This window comes from Peromyscus leucopus, chromosome 2 (genome assembly GCF_004664715.2).
Source record: "Peromyscus leucopus breed LL Stock chromosome 2, UCI_PerLeu_2.1, whole genome shotgun sequence".
NCBI classification, from domain to species: Eukaryota; Metazoa; Chordata; class Mammalia; order Rodentia; family Cricetidae; genus Peromyscus; species Peromyscus leucopus.
Window position 1 is genome coordinate 48,999,499 of NC_051064.1, and position 21,120 is coordinate 49,020,618.

Genomic DNA, 21,120 nt, shown 5'->3' on the forward strand with positions numbered 1-21,120 from the left:
AGATTAATAAATTTGGTAAAATTTTCAAAATGTTTTGAAACTGTATAGCAGATTTGAATAGAAAAACAGCCCTACTTATGGAATTATTTATGCAATGTTTATTACATTATGCGTGGTGTTCTTATAATATACATAGGATCAAATTGCTATTCTAATACCAAAAATAAAAACTGTCTTTGGAGTTCCTTTGAGGAGAAAAAAACTAAAAGAAAGGGGAAAAAATTAAGGGCTTCAATAATATCACCCTGACAATATTATTATTTTGCTTTTTTAAAGTTTCAGCCTTTCTTATATACCATAACAAAAATGTGAAACAGTTTCTTGAATGTGTAGATATAGTAGAATGCAAACCTACAAATATTTTTTTCCTTTATTGTATTTTAGTTTACTTTATTCTGGTTTCTTTGTTTGTTTGTTTGTTTGTTTCATCCCTTAGAATGTCAAAGGCCTTCGATCTTTGAGGTATTGATAATGAGTCTATTTTTATGCCAAATAATCCCTTTGTAATAGAATTTAAAGTTAATTCTGCCCTGCCTCAGACTTGGAAACTAGCCTAAGTCAAATAGATGCAACAGTCGTGAAGAAGTCAAACGGCTTCACTACATTTTCTGCCTCACTCTTCCATGTTTTTTCCTGACACATCCTTTGCTATTTCTGACCTCTATTGAGTTAAAAAGATGGGAAAGGGAGTATAGGGGAAAGCTGCAAAGACTACAGTCAAGAATGACATATCAGCTGTCTCAAATGTTGGCTCCTTCATAGAGAAGAGCTTCTGTAAAAACTCTATGGTCCATGCTCCTATGTTATGTTTGCCAAAGACCCACCTCTGCACCACTTATGATTTGGACTGTGCTACCACAGTTGCTTGCTCATGTCCCACCCTAAACCCACCATGACCATGCTCCACTGCACTCAACCCCTCTCTAATGCCCTCTCACCCCGGTGTTCCTTGCTAAGTACTCTTTCATACTGAATATCATGCACATCCCACCAGTGACATGACAGAAGTTTAGAGGACATTCTTCCAGCTTACTTTCTTAGTTCTGCATTTTCACACAGCCTCAGACAGACTTTAGCCTTTGATTTCCAATACAGGATCAGGCAATGAGCCCTATTCTAGCCTAACTCCAAGGAAAGAAGCAAAATTTTCCATACTACTACCGTAAGTCTGCTCAGATCATCAGGTGACAAGGTGTTCTTAAACAGTTTCACATGAAAATTAGATTTCACTTGTTCTTTGTCATCCACCCTCAAATCTTTTCTAAGCAATTCCACAGACACATTACCTAGATTTCCTCCATATTCCATAAAATAATCATTCAGTATCACTTCATCAGATTCTCCAATATGACTTGTACTAGTTTTTAGAATATGGGAATTTAATTTGGCCCCATTTCATACCATGCATAGGTTCTTACACACCCACCTTAATCATGCTATAAACCACTCAATGTTAATATCACATATAATATACAGCAGTTTAAGTGAGAAATGTTCCCTCATAGGCTCATTTTATGTGAACATCTGATCTTCAGTTGGTAGAGCTATTTGGAAAGGTACATAACCATTAAGAAATATACTTTGTTGATGGAATTATGTCACTGTAAGTGGGCTTTGAGGATTCCTTAGCATTGGCTCACACTTCCTGTTCTTACTCTCTCCTTCCTGTGTGTAGATAAAACTGTGATCAGACAGCTTACTTGCATATCTTGCCACCATACTTTTAATGACTGATGTTGTACATTTCCTGCTAGGAGGGACTCTTTCCTCCTAGAATCATCAGCTAAAATAAACACCTTTCTCTGCTTTCATTCATGGTATTTTATCACAGTAACAGAAAAGTAACTAATACAGAACAGATGTGCGCTGCCTTTTTATGACACTGCCTACCATCTATATTCCAAAACCCTGTCAAACACTGTGATATTTTCCATCTTGTTAATTTTTATCATTTAAAAATATTACATAAATGAACCTGATTTTGTTGTCAACATTTCATGTTGTTTTAAGCGTTTTGCTAAGTGTATGTGATTATCTCATCTTGGTTTTTAATTTGTATCTCCCTTATGGCTAATGAGTTTGAACATAGTTTTACATGTCTTCTATTCTCAATATATCCTCTAGTAAAATAACTGTTTATGTCTTTAATTCTCTTTCTAACTAGATTATTTGAGTTTTATTACAGAGTTTAAAACTTCTTGTTATTCATTAGAATTGTCATTTGTCAGATATATGGCATGTACATTTTTTTGAGACAGGGTCTCACTGTGTACGTACCTCTGGCCTTATTTCTGGAAGTCTTAGTTTCTTATATATAAAACAGAGATAATTAGGCTTTCTTCCTTGCATACCTTACATGAAACCCAAAGCGGTTAGGTAGTAGAGTCACAAAATTTCTTAAGAACATCATGCGGTAGCAGTATTCAAGTCTGCTTTCAAGTCATCTGTACACACATATGCATACTGTGTAAGTATCACAGGCACAATATATAGGCATTATAGATAAAAAATGATTCTAGTAAGCATGAAATTCATATAGCTAAAATTAATTGGGAGATAGTAGCAGCCATATGACAAACCAGCCTAGAATAGCATTATAAAATGTTCCTTTCTAAACTAATCAGAAAATTCTAGTGCTTGAATTCATCAATAATAAATTAGATCATAGCCAACCACAAGAGGTTGGTTCAGGAGTATATGCATGGAAAGCTGTATTTTCATTCAGATTGTTTTGATAATGCTTGTCAAAAGGACTATAACTTACAAGATAGACAAAACAATATTATTGCTAATATAAAACTCAAACTGCTTAAAGTTCCAACACAAAATATAACATCTCCATGGCTTTCTGAAGTTTAAATTTCTATAGTTGACACAAGAGGAAACTACTAATCTATCATTAGCAATATGCTTTGAACATTAACTCTCTATTTTCCCTTCATGAAACAGATTGTTTCATATTATTTATGAAATAATAGCCTTAAATAAGTACTGAGTGGATTTACACCAGTTATGTATGGATCATATTGATTTCAGCAAAAATAATAATTGGCTAGAACTTCAAATATGTCATCAGGCATTTCTTTAAAGAAAATGGGTCTGCAATTGTAGGAAAACATATTTTTAATTTATTTTATGAATGCACTGAAAATCCAAAGTGGCACACATTACATTCTAATAGCACTCTGCAATAGACTCTGCAATAGACTCTGAAACAGCCTTAAACAGAGTGTTAAGATGAGACCTTTCACAACATGGGTTCTGCAGAACTCTACAGCCAAGTACCAACAGGTGTCAGATATCACAAATTTATTGGAAGTTCTGGGTCACCTACACAGAACTTGTGAAAGATGCTCAAATCCTGTTTTATAAGCCAGGGCTACTTGAAGTTTAAGTGTTAAAAATTTATGTGCTAGAGGGCACTGCTTATGTTATACATCCCACCACTGTCCTATTCTCACCTCAAGCACCAAGCTTTAAGACCTTTTTGAAATGCTTGAGAAACACAGCAATTAACATCTGAGATATGTAAGAAATGTTCTTTTCTGAAATCATTGCTGTGGGGAGTTCTGGAGTATTCCTAGGGATCTTTTCATACCACCCAGAGTTTTCAAGGCAGTTATAAGTTGTACTTTAAAAAAAAATGAGTATAGTCTTGAAATAACAATGCCAAAAGGGATTTGGATAACATTCCCTAGAAGAAGCCAGATTCTGTGAACATTTCTCAAAGACCAAAGAAGGTAATAATTTTGGAAGAAAAAGCTTTCTGGGAGATGATTCAACTTCCATTCAAGAAAAATGTTCAGAGGAATGGAGTAATGGCAACAGATGCGCTAGATTTCCAGTTTTACAGGCTCTAGAGGACAAATGTTACATGAATAGCCAGAAGAAAATACATTTCTTAGACCACAGAAAATGTAGTTAAATGTCCTAATGGAACCATTTGAGAAATACATGTATCTTTCTGCTCCATTGGACCATATCATGCAATAACAAGTAATTATTTAACTTCACTACTTGAAACCACAAAGATTAATTTCTTACTCATGCAACTTGTATATTTGGTTAATGTAGGTCAATTACAGGCTCTTCTCATTGAAATCTCAGTGGCTCAAGCTAAGGAATGGCCATCAATGTCACTGACTTCAATATCAGATGAAAAGGAAGATTGTGGAGACCCATCAGTGACGGCTAGTCTGTTCGCAATTTATTGGTTACAACTAGTCGTGTGGCCTCACTAAACACAGATGTCCAATTATACCACATATCCACGAAATATACAGCTAGATAAGTGTGATGATGTTTACATGTACTAAACCTTCCGGAGATAACACAAAGAATCACTTTAAGAATAGAATTTACCAAACTTAGGGGAATCTTAAGGTGGGATGTATTTAAGTCAAGCCAGACAGATTTAAGTTTTAACTTTTCCTGATTTCTGAGGTTCTATAACAGAGACATCCTGTGCAGAAAGTATGGGAGCCAGCTATACAGAGGAGGCTGAACAGATTTCTTTATTCAAGGACATGAGTTCCAGTAAAAATCTGGCTGGAACTAAGCTGAAAGAAATTTCCTAGTGTTAAATGAACTTTTAGGATTTCTCTGATGAATATTATATAAAAGAAAGGATACTATATGAAAACTAGCGGAAATCATGGCAAAAATTATATTGTCTATAATAATAAGTAAATAAAATATGATCACAAAGATTTGTGATGAGAAAAATACGTAGCCATATAGTATATCCTAGAAATAATAGAGGGTACAAAGAAGAGAGGACAAGTTTGCTTAAATTAGAAGCACATGTAGCTGACACGGCAATCGGATTTCCATTACCAAGTCCAAGGTTAGCATGGACTAATTAGAAAGATGGTGTCCAAATTCAGTTTTTAAGCACATGTATGAAAACTTGTAAGTGACACGTTTCATGGAAATATAATATCAAAAAGAAAGTAATTGAGAACACAGTCCTTCAAAATGAATCCAAATCAAACCAAAGCTATGGAGATCCCTTCAGAAAAATCAGGGAAATAACACAAACAGGGAACTAACACAAACAGCCCAAAGAGTCATTGAAGCTGTAAGGTAGGTAGCTATTACTGAAATGGGGAGAGAGTTTAGAATCCCACTAAACTGACCAAGAATTTCTCCAAGACACATAAGACACATACAATGAAAATTAGACCTAAAAATTCTGTGAGAATTTTGATATAAGTCAAAAAAAAAAAAAAAGAAAAAAGAAAAAAAAAAAACTTGGACAAGGCTCCATCATGGCAAATGAATGGCAGAAAATCTTATTAAGCTCTGTAAGATTACCAAATAAGAAAGCTAGGCAGAGAAGAAGAAACATAATTTATTTCCTACAAACTACGTTCAGGCACAGAGTGATAACCCTTTCAACATCAGGACACAGTAATGGTGGTTTTACCAGAAGAAAGCTGCTGTTAAATCGGTAACTGTCTGAGCTCTGAGCTTTGATTACATTTTTACCCCTGCTAGTGATACAGAAAGCATTACAGAAGAAAATAGGACATATGTACTTGAAGAGATAAAATACTAAAAATTCAAAAGTACTGATCATTAATTCAGATTGGCTATAATTTGAAAAGAGATAAATCTCGTAGTTCCGCCACCATTTCCAATCCAGGCAGAGACAAATGTGTGAAAGTTATCAACTTTATCTTTACATGTTATCCATCTAGTTTATATTGTTATTCTTGTTTTATAACCAGTCAACTAAAATCTTATTGAAATTTGGAGAATCTGTTATTAAAAGGAAATGAAAGTCTACCGGAATAAACATTTAAGGTTTATTGCTTTGTTCTTGCTTTTCTGTGCAAATTTTCTGTTTAGTTTTACAAAGTAGCACACTTAATTGCACTTGTTTGTTTTATTATTGACTTTTATTTATGAACTTAACACAAGAACAACTTTTATATAAGTACTGAGTATAAAATTCTACTTTATACCAATATCTGCCCCAATATCTGCAACTCCAAGTTCAGTACACAGGACAGAAAAGCCTATGTTACTTGTTTTATATCTTAGAACTAATACCTCCAGAGATTACATTAGAGATGAAATTCAGTAAATAGCAATCAATGGCAGAGTCAGAATTTGAAATCAAATCTATAACCTTATTTACTATATGCAGACTTATATATGAAAAAATATCGATGTGGTTTTAGAAATAATTTAAAATTCCATCCTCTTAAAATCACATGTCAGTAATGAGAAACATTTTTGACATTAGTTTTTGAAAGATAATAAATAAAATAGAAATTTTACCTTCCTGAATCACATGCTTTAGAAGGATACACAGGCCAATTAGCACAATTAGTAATAACAATAACCCCATTAAGTATACATATATAAGGCAGGCTTATGAAAAAGGAATTTTTGATTTGTTTGAAGCCTCGAAAATGGTTTGTCGGTGTCAGTAGACTAGTTGTCAAATAATGAATATGAACTGCCCATGTGATCTAGGAATGTCTCTTTACTTGGAGGAATGTCAAAGAGCAATACCTTGGGGATATATGAAAAAACATTGAGTGATTTTATTCATGGTTCTACATTATTTTAATTTTGAGTACTGTTTCCAAATGTAAATTGTAAGTATAAATTATTAATTAAATTCATTATCACTACACTCATATAAAGCAATCAGTGTAGTTGGAATATCTATGCTCTTTCTTATTTAAAAAAGAGAGCTACAGGAAAGGTAAATGTTTCATCCCCTTTCTTTCAAAATGCAAATAACTTCCCTGCTTTTCTGCTGCCTCTCCTGACAGAACATCTGGTGATCATCCATATTCTGAAGCTTTAATTTGAAACCATTAATTTCTATTGAATCAAACCTCACACCTTCCCTTGAGCTTTTCATCAATCACCAAAACCTCTTTTTTTTTTTTTTTTTTTTTTTTTTTTTTTTTTTTTCAGTGAGTGAACAATGCTTTTAGCTTTCTTCTTCTACTTTCCATATCTACAGTCAGAGGGCCTAAGAAGAGATGGCAGGACCATAAGGACACTCATGCACTCTGTCTCCTACCAGTATTTACTTAAAGATAAGTATTTTATAGGCTACATAAGAACCTGTGAATAACAGAATTTTTATCATTTCACATTTATTTCGATCTTATTCATACCTAGTTTAAGTAAAATGCAAAACACAACATGTTTTTATTATAGTTTCTCTGACAGCCTACATTTCTACTGTAGATTTATTCAGCCCCTTATAAAGAGAATGCTAAACCCAGAACCAACCACGTATGCAAATGTTTCCTTATAACTTGAGCTCCCACAAAAGCTCATCACTAACATAGAAATATGTTCTAGAATGTTCCCCAGTGACTGCAATCAAGAAGCTTGAGAAGATAAAAGAGAAAATGTACCAATTAATTTAGTTAGGGAGAGTGGGGCTTATAGAAAAATTAAAATTAACTTTTAAAATCATGTATGAAATAAGCTAATACAGGCTTTAATGTTTGAAGATAATGTTCAAGATATATCAGACAATTACTAAAAAAGAATGTTTTAAATGGAATATATTCAAGGCATGAGTAATGGGACAAATAATTAAAGCTACTCATGGGAAAGTTACAAGAGGAAGCATTACATCCATCATGTGTACCCACATCTCATACACACATGCCACATTATTTTTTGCATTGCTATTGCTAACCTAAAAACAACAGAAAAATGCTTTCCAACAATATTGAAAAGAAATCCAATTATTACATACACACTAACATATGCTTTGTGGAGGACATTGCCACTACTTAAGAATATAGCATGTGCTGATATCCCTGTGTGGATGGAGAAATCTTACAAGGTCCCATTTCAAGACAAAGAACCAAAAGCAATCAATGTCTGTTTAGACATGGAGAATCAGTTTTCTCCAGGGACAAGCTCTCTGATAGGTTATTCAGTCCCAAGTAGTCAGCCCTAAACATGTGTACAAAGGAGCAACACTATCTTATTTAGGGTTTCTATTGCTGTGATGAACCAACATGACCAAAAGCAACTCGTGGAAGAAAGTGTTTACTTCAGCTTATAGTGCCACATCCTAGTTGATCACTAAAGGAAGTCAAAGCAGGAATTCAAACAAGGAGGAACCTGGAGGCAAGAGCTGAAACAGAGGCCATGGAGAAATGCTGCTTGATGGCTTTCTCTTCATAGCTTGCTCTGCCTTCTTTCTTATAGCACCCAGCACCACCAACCTGAAAGTGGCAACATCCACAGTGAACTTGGCCCTGTCACATCAAACCTCAATTAAGAAAATATACCACATGGTTGCCCACAAGACAAATCTAGAGGGCATTTCCCCATTGAAGTTCCATTTTCCAAAACAACTCTAACTTGTGACAAACTGTTATAAAACTAGTGAACACAAACACTAAATTTATGCAGTATACTGTGTATATACATCTGTGTGTATATAACAATAATCATTAAAGATGATTAGTAAAGAGGTCATGAATTTGAGAGGGATTGGGAAACACAGGAGGAGCTGGAGGGGATGGCAAGGATGCAAAGGATGTAAAAACAATACTCATGTCTAAAGGTTTCAAAGATAGAATTTTAAATTAAATATTTAAAAAAAAGAAAATTTCTATTCAGCCTCCATTTTCTCAAGTATTTTCTAGTCTCTAAGTCTAGATATTCCTACTTCCTGCCCATAGAGCATCCTCCTCATTTCTTCAGCACACTACTTCCTAACCTGTCCAAACTTTAGGTGTCAGGGAACCACAGGAGCTTTACTTTGTAAATCATACAACAATACAATATTTGTTTAATATGAAAATCTACATATGAAGAAAAGAGCTTCAATGAAATTAAATGACTTAAGGATTTACCTTAAGCAATATGGATCCCTAGTATGAAGAATAATGTTTCTCTTCATAATAGGGATTGGAGGATAAGAGAAATTCTTTCAAATGAGAAATGCATATAAAAATGGTACATAAGAATTTAATGTGGTAGAAAGTGCACTGTAGATAGACCTTGAGTTTCTTAGCTATGAGAGGAAACAGGCTGAAGTAGAAAAATGATCTGAATTCATCTTTTACATAAATAGCTTGCTATTGTATGCTCACCAGATAAACAGTATCTCTTAGAGAAATTTTCCTGCAACCCTCTCAAATGTCATAAATAAACCCATGTGGTTGGATTTTCTTTCTTTCATGCATCAAGCAAAATCTTTTATTATGTATTCAATTTATTTTAGTTGGCTTTCTTGCTACAATAGCCTATAAGCATTTTTTTAATCATGGGGCTTATCACAAATGAAATTCATATTAAATACCTGTTGTATTAATCCACTTTAGATATTGTTGTTCTACAACTGCAATTTTCTTTATCACAATGGAACTCAGATATTTATCTATGATGGCATTTAATGACTATTTCATTCATCATATTCTAAACCAACTCCCATTTTATGAGTATTGCAAATCTTGACCACCCGTGTTGGGCATATGAATCATCAAGCTTTCACAATTTAATTAGGTGGTTTTACATCTTCCTTTTAATGTGCCTCATTTTTATTGCATCATTTCAAAGATCAGAAGAAATTCATTTTGGCTTTAATATAATATTTTTAAGTATTAAAATGACCCCTACTTTTATTTTAGTTTTTTTTTTCCTAATCAACTTTAGGGACTTTACCTTCTATTCCCACTTTGATAAAAGGTTTTCCAGGAATTATACATCCAATCACTAGCACAATGAATGAATTAATTTATAGAATTTTCTCAAACATTTTAATTTATATTTGTGAAGTAGTAATATGCTGGTTTTTATTTTATACATGTCAATATAAGTGAACCTTTTACTTCTTTTATAAGGTTATGCTACCACTGCATTTCTGGAATGAATCAACTTGTCAATGACATTTTACCACATAAATCTTGTTAATATTTACATTTTTTACTTTTATTAATAGTGTTTAGGTTTATTTACCTGACAGATATTGGTCTGTAACTTTATTATTCTTCTCCATGATATTGGTATAAAGGTAGTGCTGACCTTTGGATGAGATGGGAAATAATACCTCAATAATTTTCTCATTTGGAAGAAATAGGTATTATTTCTTCCTTAAATGGTAGAGGGACTTTATTAGTGATATCATTTGTGTCAGTATTTACTTTAGCAAATGGTTTTAGTGTCTTGTTTCATTTTGAGTTTGTACATTTTATACCTGATATTTTTATATAAAGTATATGCCATGAAATTTACTAAAGTGAACACATAAAGGTTTTTAGTAAAGCACTATATTTATGTGTCCTTCACCACAATCCAATGACAGAATAGATTCAACTACACTAAAAGATTCTCCATGCCAATTTTCACTTTCATCCCCCATATGGCAGACAAGCACAACTATCAATCTCTACAGTTATGTTTGTACATTTTATATAAGCAAAACCATGCAATAGCTTTGTTTTTGATTTCTTTAATGGAATATACTGGTTTAATGGTCTTCTAAATTATGGCTTGTCTTTACTTTATTCCTTTTAACTGCCGAGTATTTTTCCACAGTATGGATCTACACTATTTAGCCATTTACAGCCAGTTTTGCCCAGGAAGTTGTGCACAAATACAATGTCCTTTGAAGATACGGAGCCATTCATGCTTGACATTTTTTCTTGTGTGTGTGTAATGGATCAGTGGAGACTCAGGACAGCACCTCTGAGGGTGCTTTGTTCAAAGAGAAACTAGGGCAAATAGTGACCCTAAGGAGGGAATCTCAAAAGAAGTGGCTAGAATGCAGGTCCATGAAGAGGGAAAGGGAATACTGGAACAGGAGGGGTTAAATGGGATGGGAAATGGGAGAGCGGGGCAGATGAAAGAATATGGGGAGATATAATTAATACTAAAGACCTTGGGAAATGCCATTCAGAAACCTGCTACAGTAGACGCTTCCTAAGATATACATGTATGTATGTATGTATGTATGTATGTATGTATGTATATATATATATATATATGAGATTTAAATGAAGCTACCCTATATAAGGAGACAATGGCCCCCTCCCCACCAGAGGCTCTCAATAAAAAGCTCAGCACCAAGTAGGGTTTACCTCTGAGTTGATGGAAAGTGGGGGTCATACATATCTCCTCAAACATTACAGGTGTTTGCTTTGGGTTACTTTTAGAACTTGAGGAAGAAACAATATTCCTGAATATCCTAAATCCTTGAGTAATAGAAAATGGAGAAATAAAGGTGATATGGACATGAGAGCTTCATCCCTACTGAGTAGTCTTCATAGTAATGAAGAGTCATGCATGAGACCAGGGAAGAAAAGTGATAAATATTCTGACCTATCTGCAAGCACCAGAGCAACATTAAAGCCTATCAAGGTATACCTACTTGTCAATCAACAACAAGGCTGTTATGGGAGTAAACAACCATGTCTGACTGGATTTATAGCTCAATCGAAAAGGTGGGATTCATGCCTGGTAACTTTAACTGAGCCAAATATCTGTGAGAGTATCAAGGATTGTTCTTCCCCTAAATGGAAAACAAAACAAACTTCCACCTAAGTTCTTAACTTTATACCTACAAATACATGCATCTCTTAGGGCTCATCACCTAAGTTCTTAACTTTATACCTACAGATATACACCTGTTTCAACCCTCATCAGAGGTTTCCTTTCTAAGTAGATAGTGATTGCTATAAAAATCCTTCACTGGTCAACATGCAAAAACTAAGAGACTCTTTTCAATATTTAAATATTCAACTCTAAACTGGGCATCTATAAAACACCCCCCAAGTCCCTGCAGAATCAGGGATCATTGGAGAACAGGGGACAGAAAGAAAGGACAGCCAGCAGGAATAAATGCCTGCAGCAAAACCCCATTTGCCAGACGTGACAAGGACCATTGCACACATGAACTCATAAAGGTTCAGACTGCGTGCTTATGACCTGCATAAAATTAAGCATTCCAAAATTCCAAAATGGATGGAGGAGGATCTCATGAAGTCCTACCCCTACTGAGAAGCTACTGACAACTGATGGTTGCTACAGGATGGAGAATCAGTTTTCTTTCAGGCATGTGGGACTTGCTACGTATGTTCCAGTAGATAGTACCACACCCATGCACATACACACAGCACTAAAAGGACTGTGTGAGATAAAACAAACAAAACAAAACAGAAAGCACATGCATTCGGGGTGGGGTTGGGGAGTTAGGATGATGGGTGTGAAATTAGAGAGGTCAGAATGGAGATAGATTTGACTGAAACACATATGTATATTTGCAATCAACAATGAAGAGACATATATACCATTATATGCCAAGTATAAAATTGATCATGTTAACATTAATAATTGTTCATATATTAATTGACATAAATGAAATCAACTAGGCCACGGTTATTGTATGACTACCTATGAGTGAAATTGCATGAAAGAAACTATATGTGAACCATAATCATAAGCTTAACGAGCACATTCTAATCATCATATATCTTCACAGGAACCTCTATCTTTCTCCACATCCATATGTACACACATACATTTGCCTGTGCAGGGTGAGAGAATTATATGTGCATGTGTGTATATGCGTGTGGCTCAAGTCCAGAAAAAAAAAGTATTAGGATGGATAAAAGCACCTCCCTTTTGAGCAATGGAGCCCACAGTTTCATAACTTTCACATGAGGCATTATTGCTGACTGCCAGAGAACATCAATAACAATACACATTTATGCTTGGTTTTTCCCTTCATGCTGGCTACTAGGTAGATACCTTGTAGCTAACCATAGTTACATTATATTAGAATGAAACTGTATGAAGACACAAGGTCCTCTTATGCAGTCCAATTGAGAATCCATTTCACACACTCTGTAGTGCTACATCTAGAAGCTGAAATGTGTCAGGAATTGTAAATTTCTGTATCTATTTCTGTTATGCTGAAATTTAATTATTAATTTTGTAAATATGATAATTCCCTTTTTACAGGCATATTGTTATTATGTTCTATTATCTGGAACAATTTGTTTGCTAGCCTAGATTTCTAGGCTTCGATTTAGTCTTACTTTATAATGAAAATAAACTCATATTGACAGTGAATCCAAAGCTCAAAAGAAGGAAATGATATTTGACTTGAAGTTACAGTTAATGAACAGAAGCTGAGCTTAATATTAAGCAGTAAATATAACTACAAAACACAACAAAATGTATTCCAGTTACAAATCCTAATGGTCTTCTTGACTTATCAAAAGACCACATAAGTATGTCAATGAAGTTTTAGAATTTTATTCAAATCCAAATTCATCAATATCTACTAGTTTCTTGCTAATTCACTTGGCAAAAGAAACACATAACTAACAGTGCTGGCACTGAAATCACTAAAAGAAAACAGGACAAAGGGGATAGTTGATCTCCTATGGCTAGTTCTGCTATGAAAACTAAGATGTTATATGAGGCTTGAGTTTAATGTTATAGATTAAGCTACTGAACCAACAGTCCACAAGCTAAATACTTTAAAAATGTTCATGGATATTGAATAACTTTCCTGACTTCAATGGAAGCAATCACATTACCTGTTTCATATTAAGCATATGCAAAGATATAGATACACAAAGATGTATATGTGTGTGTGTGTGTGTGTGTGTGTGTGTGTGTGTGTGTGTGTGTAATGGCTTGATTGGGATTAAGGTTTCCCAAAAGTTGTTAGTAATTTTGGAACAAGTGCACTGGCTAGAGCAATCTGCTCATGATAAACAGGGTGCATTTGATTACAGTGAAGTAAGTCACTGGAAGTAGAGAGATGGAAACTCCACAGAAGCCCATCCGTCTCCACTGACTTTTCAACCCTCTTTGCTTCCCAGAAGCAACATCAAGGAAGTTGCTGCCCAATGAAAGTGACATCCAAGCAACTACCACCTATTTAAAAATGAATTAAGATCTACTAACTGAAAAATACCTCACACGAATATTATTCAGAAGAAAATAATTTAAAGGGAAGAAGAAAAAAATAACATTTTAAAATGCACAGCAAAAAAAGAAAACAAGCAAAAACCATAAAGTAACAACCGTGAGCACAGTGGGAGAGGTAAGCCGGAGACCTAGGATTTAACCTGTCTGCAGTTGTCTACTTTATCTAATTATCAAATATGTTTTACAAATACAATTTATTTCTTTCATGATATTTATTGTTTTATGTTTAACCAGATTTTAAAATTTGTAAAGCTAAAGTAACCCCTAAACCATAAGAGGCTGTGGCTTGCTACCGTATCGTCTCATCAAAATCATAAAATGCTTAGTTTGAGGCCTTTCAATGAGGGAAATGTTCCTATAAAATCAGAAAATTGATTTTCTTTTTCATGTAGCAGGCTGCCTTGTAGATAAAAACCAACCAGACTGGAGAAACAGTAACTGCCAAGCCTTCTGCATATAGCGACCACTTCTGCGTGTACTGCAGGAAAACATTTCCACCTAGAGTCCTTTCCCAGAATATCTGAAGACCAAATGAAATCAACCATAATGACTACCAGAGCCAGATAATAATCAGTTTTTAATTGAAGCATCAAGCCAATTAATTTGTGACAACTTCCTATCAGTTCTGATTCTACACATGAAGTTTCATAGGAACCTGGCCATTTTCAGCTCCAGAGCATCCCTGGAAGAGTTCAATATTTGGTCCTTTCTAAAACTGCCATTACTAAAGAGAAATTATTTTAGAGATAGTGCCTCAAAACTTAATTCAAGATTGCAAAGCAGCATCACTTGTTTGATTCAATAAAATTTATGAAACACCAGACATTTTAAGCCTCAAACAGTTTTTAATTTTTTAAAAAAATCTTTTGCTTTTAAATATGTTTCAGAAAGACAACTGAACTCTAAACTTTACTTTACTTTGGTTAATTCTAAACATACATGCTATGTGTCTGTATGTGTAGATAACTATGTAGACTGATGACAATCATTTTTATGTCACAAAATTTCTAAGGACAATATATTTTAAGAACTAACTATTTTTCTAAGAATCTGGTAAGATATGTATTCTTGTTTCCCCTGAAAAACAACATAAATGTTCTCCAGATGATAGTGTGTAATAGCCTGTAATATAAAGCATCAATACATTGTCTAGCCTCCATTGACATTAAAATACAACCATTATATGAAAAATTTACTTCCATATATAGATTAATCAATAGGTAAATAATGAATGCCTTCCACATGAATGATAACCAAACCACTTCATCATCAGTAATCAGTTGAGCAACTTGAGAACTTTAAGGTGAAAATTCCTGGCACTATCTCAATACACATGCTGGCTTTCAGCAGCAGGAAGTGCTTCAGATTTGTCTGCCTCACAGTTCAGTACTGAAAGTAATATACACTAATAAAGTTGGTGAGAGCATCCATAAAAAGATCTCTTTTTTAAAAAACATTAACCATTGCTTCTCAGTTCTGAAAATCATTTTTCCCTGTCATTTTCATCTTATGACCTGGTATATCAGAGCTAGATCTTGACTTTTATTCACTATTCCTAGAACATAACAATGATCTATTTTTTCCTTCCTTGCGTACTATTCCATAAGAAGGTTAATGTCTCAAGAGGTGTAACAACCATGCTTAGTGCACTCTAAAATTGTGTTAGAGTAGAAAATGACCACACGTGATAAGCACAAACTCTACACAGCACACTGGAAAATGTATTTTCACCACTCTGACAGACTTATGGTAATCTCACCGAGGATGCACAATATCTTAAATATTCATTTACTCTTTTGTGGCTTGTGCACAACAATCAAACACATCCAGTGACCACCATGGCCAAGTCAGTACTTAGCAGAGATATTTCTTAGTGCATTGAACATACTGGAAAATGTCAAAGGCACCGTGAAATATGAAGAACCTTTCTTCACCAAATAATCTGAACTCAAAGCCATTTCCCAACAACAACACCCCCCACCACCACCACCTCCTCAGGAGCCTTAACTTCACCCTCCTTCCACCCCATGACGTTCAGGCCATGACTTCCTACTCATCTTTTCTTCCCCTCTCCAAGTCATTCAGTAGCTTTGCTCTGTTCTCAGTCAGTCCCTTGGGCAAAGAGCTTAGTAAAATGCTGAATGGAGCGACTTCACCAGCAGGTGAAGAGGAAAGGGGAAGAAAAGCAGAGGGTGTGGTACTCCCTTTTTGTTACCACACCCCATCCCTTGAGTCTTGCACTCCGGTCCACTGCGGCTCAGAGGGGGGACCTACCAGATCGCCTTGCTGAGCTCCTAGCAGTTAGTGACAGACAGCCACCTGGCACACATTGCCAACAACAACAAAAATATTAAGAAGAAAAAATATTATTAAAAAAAAAAAAAAACACTGCCCTTAAAGGAAGCAAATGTCCAGAGTAGGAGACGAAACAGGGATTAGTTCGAATGCACAGTCCCCAGAATGCCACAGAAAAGAAGGACCTCACAGATTACCCCCCCCCCTTCCCTGGATGCCGTCTGAGTATCAGCCTGAGAATTTCCCAAGACCAGTGGTTGGGTTAGAAGTAGAGAGAGGCTTTACCTCCTGGGGCTGCCTTCAGGGCGCAGACTAAGGTTGCCTTCCCGAAGTGGATCTGGCTCCCCGCACAGCTTTCCAAGGCACAGCCTAGATTCCGACTTGGGTCCTGGCGAGCGGGCGCTTAGCTAGGAGGAGCACGGGTACTCGGGCTCACATCCCCCTCCCCGGTCGGGGTGGACCCCCTCTGCAGCGCCTCCTCGGCCACCCGGCGGGCACACTCTCTCCTCGAGCTGCCCCTCAGCCGCCCGGCGCCCCCACACCCACCCGCTTCGCCGCGCCTGCTGGGAGCCTCTAGCGGAGGCCAAGCGCAACACAGCCCACCCGCTGCGCCCGGGCTCCCCACCGACGCCGGCTGCAGGGAGCGGACCAGGTGGCGGCGTGGACTTCCAGATCCCAGCATCCCGCCCGCCTACTCCAGCCTCACCTGCCACCCAGTGTACTTCCTGGACCAGGGCCTACAGCTCCCTATCGCAAAGAGGGGATGAATGTGCGGGGCTAATGAAAAACCTCTCCAGAATAAAAAATAAAAACAAAACAAGAGCCAAACCCAGATGTAAATCAGCCTGGACAGAGGACCCAGCCCCAGATGCAATCCCCAATAGGTATCCAGAAGTGTGAGCATAGGACACTCCCTTTTGCCACCTCAACCATCTGCACCGGCTGGTCCTCCACTTGCCTGCCTGGAGCCATTCCGCTCGGATTGTGCAGCTGCGTGGCAACAGCCTGGGGGGTTCCGCGTAACTTGCCTTATCCCCCACCGCATCCCCAATATCTATTTTAAGTTATTCTCTCTGGAGAATCAAGCAGCAGGTTTGCGCTCTCTTACCTTGAGAGGCTGCTCATGCCCCCTTCATGTCCTTAAAATCCAAAGCCAAGGAGGATGAAGCGCACAGGAGTCCAGGGTCTTCTTCCAGGCGTCCCCCTGTCTCAGCTTGCTCGGCGTTTCCTTTCAAAGGGGCCAGGGAGGGAATGTCGGTTCTAAAGCCCTGGCAGCCGAGGCGTCTCCAAACCCTCACGCCTGTGGCCACGGAAAGGGGGACAACCTTGGCGGCAGTGGAAGCCTCCCCTGTCCCTGCTCAGGCAACTTGGCTGCGGATCCAGTTTTCTTCTGTGACCCCACAAATGCGTTGGGGAGCCAAGCCCTGTAGGGTTGTCAGGGTGTCAGGAACCTGGGTTCCTCTCTGTCTCTCGCCACCGTACCCCTCCCCCTTCTCCCGCCAAGTGGGAAAACCTGCGCTCGGGCGGCTTCGGTGCGGAGCAGGTGCTAGCAGCAGAGCCACGCCGAGGATCGCCCTCCACCGCGGTGTCTTGGTTCCAGCCGCTGCGCCCAGGCGTCTCTGCCGAGGAAACTTTGAGTGGAGGCCGCAACCCGCGAGGGGCGGGTGATGGGAAGCCCGGTGAAGAGGTTGAGGAGCTGGGAAGGAGGGACACCGGGCGGGCGGCGGGCTGCTGCGTCCCGGCGGCCACACTCAGCGCGCGGACTGCGCGCACACACGCCCGGCTCACACGCACCGCTCACACGCACACCCCCGCGCGCGCGCACCAACACGCACGCCCAGCCTCACGATCGCGGCCCCAGGCCACAGGCGAAAGCTAGATGCGAACCCGCACTAGGGGTTCCCAGAATGGGAAGGATGGTGACATCGTTCATACCACCTCTCCAGTTAACGGAGCCCTCAAGTCTGTTTCACCTTCGCCGGTCTCCCCGCCCTGTCTCGCATCTCCACTCCTAGCTCTTCCCCGTGGTCAGCTCTCCTCCAGGAACCCTGAACCCGGAGATAGCAGGACTTCAGAGCCTTTTCCCATCCCCACCCTTCAGAGTGACCAGCGCCCCTTCTTCAGTGGAGAATTGAAGTTCCTGCAGCACCTCTCCAAGGAGCAAGGGACTCCCAGACATCCTTTGAATGGAGGATTCTTGACACCATTTCCTGGACAGAATCTCCTCGCGACATTCCCTCCTGCCCATTCCATAACTTTGTCTCAAAGAGCTCCCGAAGTTCACTTAGGTGGTTTTGCAAAGAATTGACCAAGGACTTGTGTTGGCCAGCTTTTGGATCGGGACTACTTTCGGGTTCTACGCTTTTATTAAAAACTGGATGGTAGCGAGCGAAAGAGTCAGCGGGAGAAAGAGGAGGAACTAGAAGCCTGGAGATCCAGCCCATTTCATTTCCCCTTCCAGTATTTCGGCAGAAGTAGTGGTGCAGGTCTCCTGGTAGCTCCTGTGGCAACTTATTCTGCCCTCAAGACAGAGATCCCTGTGTTCTGCGCAGCTGGGCGCGCTAAACCAGATAATCTTTACTCCGTGAAGCTGTCAGAATCCGCCACAAGTCCCTGCTAGGAATCCATCCTCTGGAAATTTGTCTTGCCTGGACTGGAGAGCAGGAATTCATTGCTAACGGAAAAAAAAAAAAAATGGAAAGTAAACTTTTGCCACGATGGTTTCTTTGATTTTTATTTTGTTATTGTATTTGAACCCTGATTCTCCTTTATGTTCCGCGCTCAAGTTCAGCAAAGCTTTACTGCGATTATTCTGCTTCCCAAGTACTGGAAAGGCTGGATGGCAGTGAGTTTCTCTTCCAGGCTCTTCACTAAATCTCTGTGGATTCAGACAGAAAAAGAAAAGTGATGCGGCGGCATAGAGATGGCGCTAGGACCCTTTGCAGGAGGGACGCGCCACTCCCCCGCTGTCTGCACAAGAGCATCTTCTCTGAAGATCCAGGGTATTTTGAGTGGCCCTTTTCCAGTTGAGTTGGAAGCCGACTGACTGAGAATGAGAAAATACAGTATTTGAGCGCTTGAAGGGGAAATTGTAGGTTGGGAAGTGGAAGAGAAGAGAATTTTGAGCAAAAGAAGAAACTTATGTTGGTAGGAGCTGCAGCAAGGCTATGCATTGCCTGAGTAGCAAAGCATGGTAAGGTAAGCTGGCAGCAGCACCCAGGGCCCCGAACGTCATTCAGAAAGCAGGGGTGCAGTCTGAATTTCTTGGTGAGTCGGCTTTAGACCCTGTGTGAGAGAACCAGGCAGAGTCGTTTCCTGAGATTCTTGTCGGGTTTGGGGATGATGGATCCATGGAAACTGTCCCGCGGAGTGAGCGAACCACAAGCCTTTTGCTCGGCTGCTCAAGGAACAGCACCAACAGAGTCTGCATGTTTTGAGTTCAACGCTGGTTTTCCTTCTGGTGTAGTGAAGGCAAGAGCTAGAAGCTAGCCCGGGGAGCCTAGGTGAAGGAAAAGTGGATTTGGGAGAAATGCTAAGCAATTGGAAATAAGAATGCATTTCATTTAGTTTTGATATGCTAAGATATGTTTTGGACACCGATATTTTTGCAGCGTTTCAAGTGGGGGATGTTAAGTAGGTTTTGAACTTGGTGCTATCTATGCATTGTCTCCTGGTTATCAGGTTTGGTACTTTTTTGAGTTGTAATTGTTTTCCGTCTTTAATAAGTGACTGTTGTGGATACTGAAGTGGAGCTAGAAATTATAATAAACCATTTCCAACAAAAGGTCTTCCCTACGTTATGGCTTCCTTGTATATTCCTATCATTTAACAATAGATGCGGGGGTGTGGATTACAAAGATCAAACGATCCTCTTGATGAAAGAAAACTCCTGGATATTGAGCAGACTCCTCTCCAGGACTATTTTGGACTAGGATGATCTTCCTGGCTGCAGCTGACATGCAAACTGCTGCTAATGCTTCTTTTAAAAAACAAAGTAGGTCATTTACATGGACACTAAGTGGATTGTTCCAAGGGTGTCACATAGTGCCTGAGACTCCAAGGAGAGGAAGCTTTGGCATTTGCCTTGAGTCTGGGGTTATAGGATGTGTGAGGAGCAGTGATAATCAAGAGCACAGTATTTCTGATAAACATTTAAGCACCTGCAGCAGCTTGGAAACCCTGCACCTTTACTGCCTTCCTCCAATAAGCATTCACTCACCTTCTTGTGAAAATGACATTTCCTCAATATCCTGGATTGTTATTCTTTGTGTAAAATAAAAGAGAGTAAAAATCGCACCTTTCTCTTCTCCATTGATTTTCACATTTCACTTTGATGGGGGAAAGAATAATCAAGAAAAGCCAGCCTCTGGCTTGGGGAACTTAAACCACCCCTTAAATAACAAGCTAAACATCTAATCATCATCTTTCTATAGAACTGGGAAAAAGGGTTGACACTCAAAAGCACTGTCAGATCCAACAGACTCCAACTCCAGATTATAACTACTGCATCCTTCCAGTGTGTGTGTGTGTGTTTCTTCCCAGTCTCTGAATAGTGCAAGTAGTCTTCAGTATAGGTGGCTTCTCTCTTTCAATGGAGCCTCACTTGTCGTCTGTGTTCTTTAAGGTTATTGTAATTTCATAATAGCATTGACTCTCCAGAAGCAAAGCATTTATCCTATTAATATATCTCTTTGTTATAGATTAAAGTTACTTCTTGTTGATTACTAATCTACCTTTCTGATGCCATGGTGCACAAGGAAAGCAAGGTTGGTGACATGCACATTAGTGTTCCTCCTCACCTAGTAAAGGACCCCATACAGAATCAACCAGAGGTTTAAGGTGATAGATAGCATAGCCCTGTGATTTGTGTATATTATTTCA

At 38.5% G+C, this 21,120-nt stretch overlaps 1 protein-coding gene across 4 annotated transcripts in view; it reads right to left on the minus strand.

The window, feature by feature from the left end:
- Lingo2 (leucine rich repeat and Ig domain containing 2) overlaps positions 1 to 19,474 on the minus strand; it is a 1,171,857-nt gene extending 1,152,383 nt beyond the window's left edge. For 3 of the 4 annotated variants that reach the window (XR_003735524.2, XM_028878475.2, XM_028878483.2), the window contains exon 1: positions 17,348 to 19,474. The gene's annotated coding sequence lies outside the window, so the exon portion shown is untranslated. The other variant, XM_028878480.2, reaches the window with a different exon arrangement.
- Positions 19,475 to 21,120: the final 1,646 nt, after the last annotated feature.